Raw genomic sequence first — 19,080 nt, forward strand, 5'->3', positions numbered from 1 at the left:
TGACATGTGTACTGGACCAGGTAAGGCTGCAACTACTGGACTGTGAGTGCAGTTGGGGAGATTTTTAACAGGCGATGACTAAGGAAAATGATTTAATTTTCCCTTGTGCTTGTCTGTCGAATCCTACCCCATCCTGGACCCACCACTCTTACCTGCATGGGCCAGGCCTACCCGAAACTATCCAGAGCACCTGCAATCAGAGGTGTTAGACCTGCCTAACCCCTTCGGCGACTGCTGCTGAAGCTACCTGCTATCAATGAGGGCCTTTACCAGTGGTGGGACTGAGCTCACATTGAAGTAAACGCAAAGGACTAAAGATGGATTTCCCACCCATTATTGAATAAGGGTGAGTACCAGAGTAAAAAGTGACTGCAATTAACTGATGGGAAAACCAGCTTCTACTTCGGTTCTGCTGGGGTACAGATTCAACAAGGGTCAGGCAGGAAAAAAGAGCACTAAGAAGAGCACTATGTTAACACCCACAAGAGAAGCATGATCTGGGGTGTCACCCTATATGCTGGATTAGGTTGTTTAGGATGGTGTTCTTTCCTTAAACTAAAAATGCGTTACTTTTCCAAAAGACAAGCACTGAGCTGGTCTTTTTTTCAGTGGCTTTATTGTTGAGTTCTGAACTCTTGCCTCCCCCTTCCCACACACACCATAGACTGTCTGCTTGCACACACCACCTTGATAGTCAAGTTTGCAAAGTGATGTAATTAAGCCATTGTGCAAACCCATAGGATGAATAATCCCAGGACATCAGTGGCAAACTAACTCAACACCTATGACAAGGGTACAGTAGAACATATCCGCCATGTGACATACCAAACTGGGTCTGAGAAAGTCTAGTCTACTGAAACGTACTGGGGGAACCATATAGGAAAAATGTGATGTACGAGTTACTTGCCTTCGGTAACGATGTATCTGGTAGAGACGATTCTAGCCGCAGATTCCTTAACAGAATTATCCCCAGGCGTGAGACTGGATTCTGAATTTATTTTGCCACAGCATCCCTGCGCGCCGGGGAGACTGCATCACATGACTCCGCCCTGGCGTTGTCCACATACGTAACGTTAGCGAGGTCACATAAGTCCCACCAGGCGTGCCTTCGTCATTTTTCTTACGGGAACTTTTCCGCGCCACAACGCAGAGCCATCAGACAAAACTGTGAGATATGGGAACAGTGTGCGTAAGAGCAGAAAAATTTGAAAAAGGAATGGTGAGGAACAACACCATGAGGAGCAGTGCCAGACACTGCAGCACCTAAAGGCAGGGAAAGAAGAAGGAACAGAGCACAGCCCTGAACAGCAACCCTGCCAGCACAAGGATAGCCCGCCCTGGAGACAAAGAATATATGAAAAAACGTCATAATATGTAGTAGGACTACAACCCCAGGAAGGGGAAGCAGTCCGGGACAAAGAAGGCACGACAAGACACCAAGACAGCCCCACCATAGAATGAGACAAACCCCATAACAAACAGGAGAAAAGGCCTGGCCAAAAGACCCCAACCTGGAAGATAGCAAAGAGGCCAGAACCCCCAGTAATGCAAGGGGAAGAGGGGGGAACTGGGTTAGAGTCTGAGCAACGATGCTCAACATCCTGTGATTCTGGGCAAATCACCATCTTCCCGTGCCTAACAAAAATGAATGTGTCCGTCTGTAACCAAACTGGTGCTCATGTAAAGCGCTCAAATACCCGATATCTCGGGTCAAGTTCGCGCTATATAAAACTCTTAAAAAAAAAATTTAAAAAGCAGGCCCCAACCAGGGGCAACTAGAGCACAAGGGCACATAAGTACCTATAACCCTATCCACCAATGTGCCAAAAAGGAAGGAAAGGAGCAAATAAACAGGATGAACATCCTCTTAGAAAGAGCGACAGAATGCACTCACTGAAGACATAGCCACCCACAGGGAGGCGAATGCAGAAGACATAGCCAAAGGGCCTCGCAGAACGGGGAGGGCGGGCCGTGAAGGAATCTGCAGCTAGAATTGTTTCTACCAGATACATCGTTAGCGAAGGTAAATAACTCGCACATCTGATCGAGACTACTAACCGCAGATTCCTTGACATAGAATAGATACCCTAGCCATATCCAAGTGGAAGGAGAGTCTGCGAGAGGACCCCACCAGCCTGTACATTATAGAGGGTCCCACAGGGGACGGGGCCAACGGACAGGTAAAAGAGCCCTGTTCTTCCAGGCAAGGGGAACCCCTGCATATAGAAGACCACCAACCCCAGAGGGGATGCGGAAAGACAAGGAGAGGCAGCCCGCAGTCCATCACCAGGAGAAACGAGGGCAAGGCGAAAGGAGGCCAGAGCGCCCCACACCCATTCAAGGTATCAAGAACCTCCCCCAGAAGCCTCAAGGCCCAAACAAGGAAGAGGAGCACCTAAGAAGAAGAGCAACCTAGAGACTCCAAGGAAAAAAGGTAGAGCAAAGCCAGCCAGCCCCCCTCCCCCCCCCCCCCTGGGACCACACCCAGTGAAGAGGGCAGCAAAGCCTAACACAGCCAGAAGGCAACAGGTCACACAGAACGGCACCTTCAACAATAAGGCAGGCGGAAGCAGAAAAGGGTAGCCCAAGGTCACCCAGGGAACACACCCAACATCGCACAGGGACAGACTGCACCCGAAGAGGGACAAGGAACTCAGAACCAGCCCAACCCCTTGGGTGGAGCGGCAGAACTGAAGGCAGGAAATAGGCAAGGAGGACTGTCCCGCTGAAGTGCCAAAAGGCACAATGATGCATAAAAACAGTAGGACGGCATCGGCATGCATGGCAAGACGCACACAACACCACAGAACGGTGTACTCAGGGCAAGCCAGACGCCAGCCGAAGACAGACCAAGAAGGCAAAGAAGAACCCGGACACGTCCCCCAGTGAGGAGTCCACACACACGTCCCAAAAGAAGTGGAACGAGGCAGAGCCATGATGCAAGGTCACAGATTGCAGGCAAGATTAGGCCAACAACGCAGCGACCCCGGAGAAAGACAGCCCGGGCGCAACTCAAGCCAATCCAAAACTATCAGCAAGAGGATCGTACCTGCAACATACCGTTACGCCACGGAGAGCAGATGCCCGAAGGCGACCACACCTCCCCAGCACATGACCGAGCTATACAATAGCTACCATTATCCCACATAGGGCAGCTCAAAACCCAAGACATGGGAACCCTCTTAGGAAAAAACATTCTGCAGCAGAGGACAACAGAAAGACCTGCAGAGAACCCGCAGACGGCTTGCTAATCAGCCAATAAGAATTACAGAAGGCGTAGACTCAGGGCCAATAAGGCTTAGCAAAAGTCAAAAAACAAATTTAAAAAAGGGCCGTCCAACAGCAATATAGTCTGAAAAAAAAGGACATGAATGCACAGAAATCACACAGATCACACAACTGGGGCGACCCACCCCAACGGAAGAACACCTCCCGAAAACCAGATCACTCACAAGTCACTGAGGGGAGAAAGAGGAGGAGGAGGAGGCCAAAGCCCCGCCAAGAACCTCTGAATGGCCGAGTCCTCAGGGGTGTGGAACAAAAGAGCGCTATCCAAAGGAAGGTCCACCAGCTGTTCTCAAATGTGCTCTAAGGACACACTCTCCCGAAGCCAGGCATGTCGACGAAGCGCAACCGAAGAAGCCATGGCAGGCCCAAGCACCTCCAAAATGTGCGGAGCGAAGAATGAACGCCAACAGCTCCCTACCATCCAATACATGGTGCCACAGATCAACACAGGCATTCTTCTGAGAAGCGGCAGACATAAGGGACTTCGCCGAGTCCCACAAGCAAGAAGTGGCCCTAGCCAAAACACACAGTGTTAAGAGCCGGCAGAGCCGCACTGGGGGAGGCGAACACATGACTACCCCCCGTCAAGCCAGCGGGCCTCCCGCGACAGGGGACACAACAGCGGTGGCAGAGAGGGGAAGGCATTCTGCAAAAGAGGGCCCCAGGTAGAAGGGCAGAGGGAAAGACACACTGGATCACGCGGCGCTGGATGGTGGCGGTGCAGAAGGTGTTGGGGCACCGGGTCCCTCTTTGGTGGGGCAGCCCCGTCCTAAGAAGAGAAGAATGGAGCTAACCCTCGAAGGGAGCAGCAGCTCCCTACCAGCAGAACCCCTATGGAGGACCTCCAGAAGATGATCCGTGGGGAAATGTACAGCTGGATCACCCATGCGCAAGATTCTCACCGCCGTGAAAACAGCGCGAGCAAAGGCAGCACCCGTCTCCCTTGGGCCCCGCGGTCGAGAAAGCAGCTTCTCAGTAGGTGACGGCTGCAAGTTTAGGCGGCCGTCCCCCAAGCCAACCGGAAGAAGGAAGGGCCAGGTCCGGGAAGGAGGAAGAGGGACCGAGGAGTGGGGGACCTGCAGCGCCTCGGGCGAAGACCGCGGCGACGCCAAGGAGCCGTCCTTAGAAAACGTCGGGGGAAAAGCTATGACGCGGCGGCCCGTCTCCGGCGAGGATGAAACCAGAAAGCGCCGAGCCTCTAGAGAAGAGGAGGCGTCCGAAGAAGAGTCCACAACCCGACGTCGGCCTGGCGCGGTTGAGTCCGCAATCTGAGGCAGGACATCGTCGTCCGGCGCCAAGGGAGACGCCGGAACGACCACCACAGCGCACAAGACCGGGGCTAAGCCAGAGCTGGGGCGGCAAAGGAATGGCGCCGGAAAGGCGTCGACTCGACATCCGACGAAGCAGCCGCCTGCATGGAGGGGCGAGAGGGACCCAGAGAGGGACGAGGGGTCCCCCTGCAGCCTCGGCTTGTGATGGGACGGGATGAGAAGGGCCCTCCGCCAGCCCCTGTGGCGCAGCCAGGGCCAGCAGCCGGCCGCGCCTAAGTGCCGTCAGCTCGGCCTCGGACGAGGCCACCGCCTGTCCCGAGGGCCGACGGGGGCTCGGGATGCGGCCCAAGCCCTGGCGACCTCCAGCTACACCACAGGGACTCCCGCAGAAGTTTACGACGAAGCAGAGGCGCCGTGGTCTAAAGGAGGGACCACAGAAGAGCCGCACCCCATCTGCATCACATCCTCCGAACCTGGATCCGAGCCAGTCGGCGCATGGGCCGGAGCCACCGGCGACACCGCGGAGGGCCCCGCACACAGCAAGGGATCCGCAGACGTCCCAGGAGAGGAAGGAGGAGGAGAAGCCAGCGAGGCCTGCAAGGCCGCCCCATATGTCTCAATCTGGGCTCTAGACACCCCCACACCGGGTAACGGCAGATAGGGGGACGACATGTGGTGTCGCACCACCCGCGGAGAGCCCGCACCCCCAACAGGCCGGAACCACCTCTCGGGGATGAACTGCAACACTTACCGACAGGTGATCGACGCTCTTGCGTCCTGGAAGAAGGACGATGTCGCAGACGGTCTATAAATATTGTCCGTCCGGACTAGGACAGCTTTGTTTTGTATTTGTACATGAAAAGTTTTGAGTGCTAGGAAAATTACTAGCAACTCTAAATGGTTGATGTGGAACTGTTTCTGTTGATTGTTCCACTGACCTTGTGTGGTATAATGCAAGAGATGGGCTCCCCATCCTGTGAGGGATGCATCTGTCATGAGCACTATCTGTGGAACAGGGTCTAGGAATGGCTGTCCCTTTGTCAAGTTTTTGGTGTTCCACCATTGCAGAGAGCGATATGTACGGCTGTCTACCAACACCAGGTCTGTGAGCTGACCTTTAGCCTGATTCCATTGTTGTGCTAGACATTCTTGTAGTGGGGGCATTTGCAGTCTTACGTGAGGAACTATAAAGATGCAAGACGCCATCATGCCTATTAGTTTCATAAACACTCTGGCTTGAAGAGAGTGCTGGCATTGAAAAAGGGAGACTAAGTTCTGAAAACTTTGAATCCTGGCTTGACTGGGATACGCTAGAGCTGTAGATGTGTCTATGGTAGATCCTAGATATTGATGAACGTGCGAAGGCTCTAGGTGCGACTTGTAGTTTATCGTAAATCCTAAGTCGTGCAATGTTTGAATTGTTTGTTTTGTGTGTTGTACACACTGGTTGAACGATCTTGCTTTTATGAGCCAGCCGTCGAGGTAAGGGAAGACATGTATTTGTTGTCTTCTGAGATGTGCTGCTACTACTGCTAAGCACTTTGTAAACACTTGTGGTGCTGTTGTGACCCCGAATGGAAGGACTTTGAACTGATATTGTTGTCCTTGTATGACAAACCTTAAATACTTCCTATGCGCAGGATGTATAGGAATGTGAAAGTAGGCGTCCTTTAGGTCTAGTGTGGACAGAAAATCTCCCTGTTTTAGTAATGGGAGTACTTGTTGTAAAGTGATCATGTGAAAATGATCCGATTGTATGTAGTGGTTGAGGGGCCTGAGGTCGAGAATTGGTCTTAATGTCCCGTCCTTTTTGGGAATTAGGAAGTACAGGGAGTAAACTCCTGTTCCTTGTTCCTTTAAAGGAACTACTTGAATAGCATCTTTTTGTAGAAGTGCTAGAACTTCCTGTTGAAGCAGAGTTATATGGTCTGTGGACATTGGACGCTGCCTGGGTGGTATGTTTGGGGGGGGTTGCCGTGAGTTCTAGGCAGTAACCATGTTGGATAATTTGTCTTACCCACCAGTCTGTTGTGATGGAGTTCCAGACAGGTAGGAACTGTGAAAGTCTGCCCCCCACAGGAGTGGAATGCTGTAGGGGAGGCAGAGGGAAGTCACTGTTTGGGAGTGGAAGAGGAGCGGTTGTTGTCATTACCTCTGCCTCTTCCCTTGTTGTTATTGCCTCTCTATCCTCCTCTAAAGTATCCTTTATTAGAGGAGGTTTGCGTGTTTGTTTTAAAAGATGATGTGGTCTCTGTCCCCGTTTACTTTGCGCCTCCTCTATAGAAGGAGCAGCGAAAAGAACCTTTATTAGGGGTGGATTGTAACGCACCCATAGACTTATCTGTGTCTGTGTCCTTATCCATTTTCTCTAGTGTGTTGTCTACTTCCGGCCCAAACAACTGGTTTTGATTGAAGGGCTGGTTCAGGATGGTAGTTGTACCTCTGGTTTAAAACCTGAAATGCGTAACCACGCATGATGTCTGAGAATCACACTAGTGCGCATTTAATTGAGGCATTAGATATTAGTTTGCCTTCTTGTAAGAGCTCTGCTGCCTGATCTTTGTATTGATCAGGGAGATGTTCCATTAACTTTTCTAGTTGGTCGTAGTGAGCCCTGTCGTGGTGTGAAAGTAAGGCTTGTGTGTTTGCTATGCGCCATATGTTTGCTGCTTGTGCAGAAATCCTTTTTCCCCGACGCATCAATAATCTTTGATTCCTTGTCAGGCGGGGGAGTGTCACCAGAAGTTTGGAAGTTTGCTCTTTTACGTGCATTTGACACTACCAAAGAGTCTAGTGACAGATATCCCTTAATATAGACTAGATCAGCTGGTGCTGGTCTATACTTTTTTTCTACTCTGGGATTTAGCACCCTACATCTTACTGGATCTTTAAAAATGTCCTGGGCATGTTTAAGAACCCCTTTGATCATAGGTAATATTTGAGTAGATCTTTGTGACGCTCAAAAGTGTCTAGTAAGAAATCCTCTTCATTGGCATCAGAGTGCATTGACACTCCATGGTGAAGGGCAGCTCTGTTTAATAAATGATTAAACCCAATACTATCTTCTGTAGGGGAAGGTTTTGTTGGGTAGTACTGAGGCTCAGGGATGTCTGGTGTAAACCCATATGCCTCGTCCTCCTTGGGATATTGTGGGTTGACATCCTCATCTAAAGGGTATGTTACGTCATTGCCCCCACCTAAATCATACTCTTCGTCAGTGTGGTGTGATGATGCAGGAGATTGAACTGGAAAAGTTATAGGTTCAATGCAAGGATTAGGAGAGGTAGAAGGTGAAGGAGAGGAAGGGTGCATTGGAGAAGTTGCACAGTCCTTTTTGGCAGGAACCACAGGTGGAAGTGGTGTGTTTGCTGGTCCTTTATTATAGTGAATTGCTTCTGGTCTTTTCATATATGGAATTGCTTCCACATGTCCAGTTTTTGGATTAATATAGACATTTTTCTGTTTAGGATCTTGTTTAAACAGTTCTTCTTGTTCCTTAATCTTCCTTGGCGACAATTTTTTCGGTGCCAATAGAGGTTGATTAGTGTTCTTTGCCTTAGAAGGAGTGATCGAGTCCTGTGGCAATTTTTACGGTGCGGAAGGTGGTTTAGGCTAGTCTGTATCATGCCTTGGAGACTTTGGTACCAATATTGTAGATTTCGGCGTGGAGACAGGTTTTGATGGGCCAGCGGCACCGGAATCTGGCTTCCCTACTTTATTTTTGGAACCGGACGGTTTCGGAGTCGAAGCTTTCGGGTCCGGTACAGTTCTTGGCTTCGGCATCGATGTGTCTTTTGGTTCAGGTGCCAAAGGGTCTTTGTCTTTGGGCACCGAAGGGCGTTTTGGCTTCGATGTTGAAGAATCCTTCGGTGTCGAAGTAAGTTTCGGTGCCAATGGAGGAGGTGGAATTATCACGATGTTTTTTCGGCGCCGAGGCACCGGAAGGCGTAGTCTTTTTCCTCGGAGCCGAGCCCGAAGGCGGGGTGTCGGCGGGTAAATTTCGGTCTCGACTGGCCCCATGGGTGGAGTGCCGACCGCTGCCTTTGTCTTGGGTAGTGTATGTTGTGCGGGGGCAGTGGTTCTCACAGGTTTTTGAGATGGAATCGAATCGTCCGAGTCCTCTGCCCCCGATATGATCTGGAGATCAGGCGAGTCTTCCCCTGCGATGAGTGGAGCCTCGTCTTCGGAGATATCTTCGATTGGATCTTCATACTCGGAGACGTCTTCTTCGACTATCTCCTCCTCAAAGATGGCCTCCTGTGCTGGCGCTGATCTCCTCATTTCATGTCGACGGGCCCTCAGATCCTGAATAGTTTTCTTCGATCAGAAGGAGGCACAGGCTGCACAGGTCGACTCGTCGTGTTCTGGCGAGAGACAGAGGTTGCAGACCTCGTGATGGTCGCTATGAGAGAATTTTGCTAGACATACCGGGCATCTCTTGATTGGAGTTCTGTCCATGAGGCGTAGGACGATCTGCAGCTCATATGCCTCGAACATATCGTTACCGAAGGTAAGTAACTTGTGCATCTGAAAGAAACAGGTTAATGTTAGATTCCTTACCTTCGAATAGATACCCCAGCAATACCAACCCCGGTGGTGGGTCTGCTAACCAATGATCACACCAGAAAGTCTTGGAGAACAGAACGGCCGAAAAAGCCATCTCTTTGGACTTGGCTGTCCAGACAGTAGTGTCTAGCAAATGTGTGCAGTGAGGCCCATGTAGCTGCCTGGCAGATGTCCTGCAAGGGGACTCCCCGACCCAGGGTAGAAGTAGCCGTCGTGGCCCGAGTGGAATGGGCACGCAGCCCCACAGGAGGCTCAGTTTTAAACAGTGAATAACAAGCCTTTATGCATAAAACGACCCACCGAGAAATGGTTCGTTTGTGCACCGCCTGTCCCTTCTTAGTGCCCATGTAACCAACAAAGAGCTGGCCGTCCAGCGGGAACTGGCGTGTGCGGTCCAGATAGAATTAGAACACACGTTTTGGGTCCAGATGGTGGAGCCCCTCTTCCTCTTTCGAGGGATGTGGAGGCGGAAAGAAGGTGAGCAAGGTAATTGACTGCCCGATGTGGAAGGCTGTGACTACTTTGGGCAGGATAGAGGGACGCGTTCTCAAGACAACTTTGTCCGGATGGACAGAGAGGAAGGGAGGTTGAGAAGAAAGAACCTGGAGCTCACTCACTCTCCTGGCAGAGGTGATGACAACCAGGAATGTAGTCTTAAGAGTTAGAAGACGAAGAGGGCAATTATGAAGTGGCTCGAAAGGAGCGCACATTAGATAAGTAAGTACAAGATTCAAGTCCCACTGGGGCATCAAGAAGGAAACAGGAGGGAACATATGAGTGATGCCCTTCAAGAATCTGTTGACAATGGGGGACTTGAACAAAGAAGGCTGATCAGGTAGCCTCAGGAAGGCGGAAAGGGCAGAAAGGTAGCCCTTGAGAGTGCCCAGAGCAGAGCCCGGCTGGGCAAGAGAAAGAAGGAATAGAAGAACCTCATAGAGAGGGGCAGTGAGAGGATCCACAGCCTTTGATGTGCACCATGCCACAAATCTGTTCCACCTGCAGGCGTATACCGACTTTGTGGAGGGACGCCTGGCTGCCAGAATCACATTACAGACTTCAGGAGGCAAGTCAAATGGCCTCAACTGTCGCCGCTCAATCTCCACGCATGGAGGTGGAGACTGGACAGGTTACGGTGGAGGACCGTCCCCTGCTGCTGCGACAGAAGGTCCTCCTGAAGAGGCAGACGAATCAGGGATCGACTGACATGCTGAGTAGCTCGGGAAACCAGTATCTTCGTGCCCAGTCTGGAGCCACAAGGATAACTTGGGCCCGGTCGTGACGGATCTTTTTCAGCACTCTGGACAGAAGTGGTATAGGCGGAAATGCGCACAATAGACTGCAGCTCCACTCGCAACGAAAAGGGCCTCTGAGTGAGTGCCGCCTTGGAAATTCCAACGCGCAGAACTGATGACATTGCGTGTTCTCTTCGGTGGCGAATAGATTTAACCAAGGCTCTCCCCATCTCTTAAAGAGGCCTTGCGCCACGTATTGTATTGTATTTCTTATATAGCGCACATCGGTCACCCTACGGGTATCCTGGTGCTGTAACCTGAACAGATGGACTCAGAGACGGGCCTGATTGTTAATGGAAGGTATTACTCAGAGTTCAGATGCCATTCGTGATCCATCATGCACCGGCAGCTGAGTTTGTCCGCCCTGCCGTTCAGGGAACCTGCCCGGTGTTGAACCACCAGGGTGACGCCCTGGTGTCCAGCCATTGCCAGAGGGGCAGAGCCTCCTGACAATGGGTCCACGACCCCACCCTGTTTATTGCAGTACCACATGGGGGTGGTGGTGTCCGTGAACACCTTCACTACACTTCCCCGGACAGAGGGAAGCAATGCCTTCAGTGCAAGTCGGATCGCCCGCAGCTCCAGAAGGTTGATATGGAGCCGGGACTCCGCTGGAGACCAGAGGCCTCTGATCTCCGCCTCTCCCATGTGGCCCCCCCAGCCCAGGAGGGACGCATCCATCACTACTACGTGCTCCGGTTGGGGTAGGGAGAGGGATCTGCCGCTGACCCAATCGCGGTCCGTGAGCCACCACTGCAACTGTCTCGCAGTGCCCTCCGAGATCAGGACGTGGTCGGACAGGTTGCCCTGATGCTGGGCCCACTGAAACTTCAGGTCCCACTGCAGAGCCCGCATCCGCCACCTGGCGTGATGCACCAGAAGGATGCAGGAGGACATTGCCCCAGAAGCCGCAGCGCCAACCTGACAGACTCTGGATTAAGGCTGAAAGATCGGAATCAGAGCCTGAATATCCCAAACCCGCTGTTCGGGAGTATAAACCCGAAACTGCCCCGAATACAGAACCGCTCCGATGAAGAGGAGCTTTTGAGAGGGACACAGGTGTGACTTTGGGACATTGATGGAGAACCACAGCAGGTGCAGGAGGTAGGCCGTAGTCTGAAGGTGGCTGATGACCGTCGGGGCCAGTCCGCCTTCAACAACCAGTAGTCGAGATAGAGGAAGAAAGACACCCTAATCTGCGCAGATGAGCTGCGACCACCACCATTACTTTTGTGAACACCGAGGGGCGCTGGTAAGGCTGAAGGGGAGCAAGGTAAACTGGAAGTGCTCGCGGCCTACCCTGAACCGCAGGTAACGCCGGTGGGCCGGCAATGTGAAAATATGCGTCCTGCAAGTCCAACGCTACCATCCAGTCTTCTGGGTCTAGGGCAGCTAAGAACTGAGCCAAAGTCAGCATCTTGAACTTCTCCTTCCGGAGGAAGCAGTTGACGTGCCGCAGGTCCAAGATAGGGGGTAGGCCCCCCTTTGCCCTTCTTGGGAACCAGAAAGTAGTGGAAGTAACAACCACACCGTACTTCTGGCCCAGGAACGCGCTCGATGGCCCCCTTGGCCAAGAGGGCCATAACTTCCTCTTGCAGAAGTTGCAAGTGATCCCCGACACGTGGTGGTACTGCGGTGGCATGGCTGGAGGGGTCGCCTTGAAGGGGAGGGAGTAGCCCCTTTGGACGATTTGCAGCACCCACCTGTCCGATGTGATGGAACGCCGTGAAGGAGGTGATGGCGAACCCTGCCCCCCACTGGCGTCGAATGGGCCTGAAAGCTCGGACTAGGAAGGCTTTGAGGCGGATGCTGCGGGGGTGGATGTGGACTGGCCTCGCCGCAGGCCCCTGGCACCGCCACGGCAATTACCACATCCGCCGCCGTGCTGGATATTAGTCTGCGGCCCGTGGCTGGCAGAACGGGAGGGGGCGCCCCTTCCTTGGCCGCGAAAGGCAGAAGTGTGCGGGCGCTGGCCCGACAGGCCCAAGGCTTGGCCGTAGCCCTAGAGTCCTTGAAACGCTAAAGCGCACTGTCTGCCTTGTCGCCAAACCGTGAACGGCGCGGGCCGACTGCCTGAGCTCAAGGCGCTTACCGGGCCGCTCCCGCCTAGCCTTCGACGTCAAGGCCTGGCAGTCCGGGCACAACTTGTGGTCGGCCCCAAGGCAATACAGGCACCGACAGTGGGGGTCGGTAACTGACATCAGACGGTTACAGTCAGCACAGGGTTTGAACCCGGGCATCCCTACCAGCACCAAGTCTACCGACTTGAAAAAGGACCCAAAGAGGTTTGAAAAAGTTAGTCAAAAAGTGACTAAGAAGTACTGCTTTTTCCAGATCTGCGCTTGCACGGGCGGAAAAAAGAAGAACTGACGTCAACGCGCGAGAGCGGCGTCTATGTACTCCGACTAAGTCATCCTCGCGCCAACGACGCCGACGAGGGACGCAGCGCCGCAGACGAGACGTACTGATGCTTAGGGGTACTGCTACGCAAAACTTTCCGGATCCAGTCTGACGCCTGGGGATATTCTAAGGTAAGGATTATAACACTAACCTGTTTCTTTCAGATGCACACGTTACTACTTGTGTAACGATATATCTGTAAGAGACATTAGTTAGTGATAGATTCCTTACCTTAGAATATCCCCAGGAGTCAGACTGGATCCGGAAAGATTATCATCAGCAGTAATCCCGCGCGTCGGTAGGTGGTGCCATACGGCTTCGCATCCGTCGCTGGCATCGTAAGCGCCGAGCTGACGTAACGGAGACTACTTCGGCGGCAGCCATGCGCTCGGACGTCTGTTCTGTACACGACTTTCCATGCCAGGAACACAGAGCCATGCAAGAAACTGACTACTGGTGCCATGAAACTAGGGCCCTGAAAGGGATGACCTTAACCCTAGAAAGCATTTTTCAGAACTGGGAGGATGGGTGGGGCAGTAAGGAATCTCTCACTAACTAATGTCTCTTACAGATGTATTGTTACACAAGTAGTAACTTGTGCATCTGAAAGACATGTTAGTGATAGATTCCTTACCTTAGAATAGATACCCCAGAAATACCAACCCCGGTGGTGGGTCTGCAAACAAGATTACACCAGAAAGTCAAGGAGAACAGAAGGGCCACATAAGTGGTCTCTACGGACTTGACTGTCAAGGCACTAATGCTTGGTAAAAATATGCAGCGAGGCCCCCTTAACTGCGGGAGAAATGTCCTGCAAGGGAAAGCCGCGTCCCAAGGCAATTGTGGCTGGTGTTGCCCTGGTAGAATGGGCACGCAGCCCCACAGGAGGCTCCTTCTTAGCCAACGAGTAACACGCTTTGAAGCACAGAACGACCCAACGAGAGATGGTTCGTTTGTGCATGGCCCAACCTTTTTTGGCGCCCACGTAGCCAACAAAGCACTAGTCATCCACCCGGAATTGTTGTGTGCGCTTCAGATAAAACGAGAGCGAACGTTTTGGGTCTAGATGGTGGAGCCTCTCTTCCTCTCTGAAAGGAAGTGGAGGCCGAAAGAAGGAGGGAAAAGTGATGGTCTGCCCGATTTGGAAGGGCGAGACAACCTTCGGCAAGAAAGAAGGACGGGTACTTAGGGCCACCTTGTCCAGATGAACAGACAGGAAAGGAGGTTTCAAAGAAACAGCCTGGAGCTCACTCACTCTTCTGGCAGAGGTGATAGCTACCAGGAAAGAAGTCTTAATAGTGAGAAGACATGAAGGAGCTCAAAGGGAGCTCACATCAGATAGGTCAAGACATGATTTAAGTCCCAGTGAGGCATTATGAACGGCACAGGAGGAAATGTGTGTGTAATGCCTTTCAGGAAATGGTTAACAACCTGGGACTTAAAAAGGGAAGGCTGATCTAGAAGCCGTAGAAAGGCGGAGATGGCGGGAAGATCACCTTTGATAGTGCCCAGAGCAGGGCCCTGCTGGGCCAACGATAGAAGGAACAGAAGGACCTCAGAAAGAGGGTCAGAAAGGGTATCCACAGCCTTTGCTGTGCTCCATGCCACAAATTTGTTCCACCTGCAGGTGTATACCGTTTTAGTGGAGGGACGCATGGTTGCCAGAATGACATCACAGACTTCGTGAGGAAGATCGAAAGCTGTCAACTGTCGCCGCTCAATCTCCACGCATGAAGGTGGAGGCTAGACATGTTGGGGTGGAGGACCGTCCCCTGCTGCTGCAACAGAAGATCCTCCTGAAGAGGCAGTCGGATCGGGGTATCGATCGCCATGGTGAGTAGCTCGGGATACCAGTATCTTCGTGACGAATCCGGAGTCACAAGGATGACTTGGGCCTGGTTGAGCTGAATCTTCTTCTGCACTCTGGGCAGAAGTGGTATAGGTGGAAAGGCGTACAACAGACCGCAGTTCCACTTGTGACACAAAGCGTTGCCGAGCAAGTGCCACCTTGGAAATTCTAACGCGCAGAACTGGTGACATTGCACGTTCATTTCGGTGGCGAATAGATCTAACGAAGACTCTCCTCACTGCAGAAAGAGACACGTTTGAGATCGGACGCCATTCGTGATCCATCAAGCGCAGGCGGGGGAGTTTGTCCGCCCTGGCATTAAGAACCTGCCAGGTGTTGAATCACCAAGGTAATGCCTTGATGTTCCAGCCATGTCCAGAGGCGCAGAGCCTTCTGACATAGGATCCACAACCCCACCCCGCCCTGTTTGTTGCAATACCACATGGCTGTGGTGTTGTCCGTGAACACCTGCACAATACTTCCCCGGACAGAGGGAAGGAATGCCTTCAGTGCAAGTCAGATTGCCCAAAGCTCCAAAAGGTTGATATGGAGGCGGGAATTCGCCAGAGAATAGAGGCCTCTGATCTCCGCCTCTCCCAAGTGGCAGCCCCATCCCAGGAGGGACGCATCAGTCACCACTGTATCCTCCGGTTGGGGAAGGGAGTGGGATCTGCCATTGACCCAATCGCTATTCGTGAACCACCAATGCAATTGTCGTGCAGTGCCCTCCGAGATCTGGACATGATCGCACAGGTTGCCCTGATGCTGTGCCCACTGGAACTTCAGGTCCCACGGCAGAGCCCACATATGCAATCTGGCATGTTGCACTAGCAGGATGCAGGAGGCCATCAGGCCCAGGAGCCGAAGGGTCATCCTGACAAACCTGGGATAGAGGCTGAAAGATCGGTATCATAGCCTGAATATAACTGACTCGCTACTAGGGATGATAAGCCCGAAACTGTGCTGTATCCAGAACTGTTCTGATGACAAGGAGCTTCTGAGTGGGAATCAGGAGCGCCTTCGGCACGTTGATGGAGAACCCCAGAAAATGCAGGAGGTCGGCCGTAGTCTAGAGGTGGGAGACGACTGCCTGGGGCGAGCCCACCTTCAACAACCAGTTGTCGAGGTAGGGAAAGACAGACACCCCTGACCTGCGCAGATTAGCTATGAACACCAGAATCACTTTTGTGAACACCTGAGGGGCGCTGGTAAGGCCAAAGTGGAGCAGAGCAAACTGAAACTGAAAATGCTCCTGGCCTACCGCAAAACACAGTTAACACCTTAGCTGCGTGTAAATATCCCTCCCCAGTGCTGCGCTGTCCATTGGAACTAGTGCTGAATGGACGTCCAATGGACGTGCGCAGCACTGGGGAGGTAGCGCTGCTGACGACCGTTGGCCGTCAGCAGCACTTAAGAGGTTAACGCCAGTGGGCCGGCAGGACGGGGATGTGAAAATATGCATCCTGCAAGTCCAGCGCTATCATCCAGTCCCAGGGTCGAGAGCAGCCAAGACCTGAGCCAACATCTTGAACTTCTCCTTCCGGAGAAAGCAATTAACGTTCCCGAGGTCCAAGATGGGGCGCAGACCCCCTTTCTTCTACTTGGGGACCAGAAAGTAGTTGGAATAACAACCACGCCCTACTTCAGGCCCAGGAACGCGCTTGATGGCCCCCTTGGCCAAGAGGGCAGTGACTACCTGTTGGAGAAGCGCACAGTGATCCCCGGACATGCAGTGGAACTGAGGTAACATGGCTGGAGGAGCAGACTCGAGGGGGATGGAGTAGCCCCTTCAGACGATTTGCAGCACCCAGCTGTCTAAAGTGACAGAACGTCAGTGGGAGAGGTGATGTTAAATTCTGCCGCACACCGGCGTGGTGTGCACCCCAAAGCACGGACTAGGAAGGCTTTGAGGCGGATGCCACGGGAGCGGAGGTGGACCGACGCACACACTGGCCCCCTGTGCTGCCACAGCGGCCACCACTTCTGCGGCTGCGCTGAGGTTGGTTCTGCACAGGCTTCTGGCTGAACGAAAGCGTAGGGGCGCCCCTTCCGTGGCCACGAAAGGTAGACATGGCCGGGCGTGTGGTGGAGAGACCCAAGGACTTGGCCATAGCCCAAGAGTCCTTGAAACGTTCCAGCACACTGTCTGCCTTATATAGTACCATCAAAAGGCATGATTTGTTAAAAAGGCAGGGTCACCTGATGCCGGGGTATGACGCCTGGCCACGTTCTTATCCACAGGAACCCCTGTGGCTGGTCTAGACCAGGTGCCCATCAAAACATCCATCAAGGCCTCATTGAACCTAAGCAGAAGTTCCATAGAACTTGCCGCCGGCTGAAGTACTTCAGTAAGGAGGTTTGCTTTCAGAGTGACAGTAGGCAGATCAAGGTCAAGGACCTCAGCTGCTCTACGGAGCACAACAGTATATGTGGCGCCTTCCTCCATGACAGCGGGAAGAGACAGAAAACCAGGCTCAGAGGAGAGGTCGAGGCCACCTGCATCCTCCGATTCCTCTGCCCACTCCTGTTCAGAGTCGCACTGCCGTGCAAGAGAGCCCCCAGACCCCTCTCCTTCATCCCCCTCCTCCACGGCCCGAGGCACGGGCTGCTGCGGCGGGGCAGGGACAGGGAAATATAAGTGCTCCAATAGCCCCGAGAACGGCACCGGGAACGGCGCCGATATGGCTCCATGTCCCAATTATGGTCCCAAACCAGAGCAAAATTGTCCGGAAACCCGGGCAAAGGCGGAAGTGGGACTAACGGGACCTATTGCAGCGCCAGGAATGGAGCCGCAGAGGGCCCCGGGCCAGAGCCGCCGGCGAAGAACCCTGCGGCGCTGCAGCACCTTGCGGCGCTGGGGCCGGAGCTGCCGTCGGCAAACAAGGGCCCTGAACTGGGACCACAGGGCCTGAATGCGCACCGGCGGGAGCCCTCGGCCTGAAAAGGCGGTCCAAGGCAGCAAGAAACTCTTGCACCTGGGGAGGAGTCGCCGACGGACTTGGATAAGGTGCTTAGGCCGTGGGACTCTCAGGCTCCAATGGAGCTGTGGGGGAAGAACCCCATTCCCCCTCGTCCAGAGACGGACGGGGGGACATCGGAGAGCGTAAGCTCTTCTTTGACTTTTTCTTGTGACGTCTCTTACCCGATTCAGAGTGTGAAGACTTTGACCCCAAGGAGCGATGATGATGGCTCCGCGGTCGGTCCCTTGAGCGACCCCCGGGTGCTTGGTCATCGATGATACCACCACCCCCTCGGGAACTATATACAGAAGCTGAGGCAGCGCTGAGGCAGTATTTTAGTGCTCGAATGGGGTTTTAGTAGGGCAGAGCACTACACTGATCCTTGCTGTTTCCCGCCTTCCCCCCGCTGCTCTCTGTTACAGAAACAGAGGTAGCAAGCCAGCAGTGAGTCCTGCCGGCGGGAGTCAGGTTGTCAACTGAGCACAAAATCTTTGAATAATTAATTGGTGGTGGTGGTGAGAGGAGAGTTTTTCTACCCTTTGGCGTGAGATGACTTTTAGAAATTATGATATGGGCGTGTTCTTACATCGTCTCCAAGCCGTACAAGTAAATTGAGGAGATCATACAGTGGAACCAGACATCTACATCATCTTTGCTATAAATCCCACCCAACCATCACAGGCTTCTTTCAGAAAGTTCCCCAGACTGCACCTGTGGAGGCAATATTGAGCCAAGAAGGTTTGATTTCCAAGTCCATCGTAGTAACGCCTCCCCCCTTTTTTTCGGGGGAAGTACGGGGAAACTCTTGTGGTCCTGTGGGGCGCCAGATAATGTCCTGTGAAGCGGCCAGGGCCCAGACAAAATCAGGTGCGTAGGATGGCCCAAGTGGATTCTCACCTGATATCTCCTCACGTGCAAATCTGGGTCCTGGCTTATATGTCAACCATCCGATCTAACAGTTCTAGAGAAAGCAAAGTTTAATACAGATCCCCTTGAACCAATTAAAAATAGAGCACTCTGTCGTAGGTACACCCGCTGCATCGTTGTTGCCTCGCATGCAAAGTTGGGTCCAGAACATCATCTTAACCAGCAGTCGGCAAATTATCTCCTTGAATAAGAAAAACTAAACTGTAACACTGCGGTTGTATCCGTTGCCCCTATGGATGAGGGGGGCGTCGACAAGGGATCCAGTGAAGAGGGTATTTTTGGGTGTGCCTGATGATGCCGGGAGGATGCCAGGAGGTATGTCTCTGCGATGATGGATAAGGCATCAGTGTGTGAAAATTTTTATTCAAGGGAAGACTTTACACTCCAAGATATTGATATTGAAGCTCAGACAAGGGGCTGGTGAGCCCCTCGCGATCATGCTGAGAAGGACGGTTATCCAACGAGTCGATTTAGGGAGAAGAACACTCCAATTGTAAGCTCCTCCCCTAGGCGTCTCTTTGCCTCTT

At 52.8% G+C, this 19,080-nt stretch overlaps 1 protein-coding gene across 1 annotated transcript in view; it reads right to left on the reverse strand.

The window, feature by feature from the left end:
- Positions 1 to 19,080, reverse strand: part of RNF17 (ring finger protein 17) — a 2,333,865-nt gene that overhangs the window by 1,526,760 nt on the left and 788,025 nt on the right. The window lies entirely within an intron of this gene.

This window comes from Lissotriton vulgaris, chromosome 8 (assembly GCF_964263255.1).
Source record: "Lissotriton vulgaris chromosome 8, aLisVul1.2, whole genome shotgun sequence".
Taxonomy (NCBI): Eukaryota; Metazoa; Chordata; class Amphibia; order Caudata; family Salamandridae; genus Lissotriton; species Lissotriton vulgaris.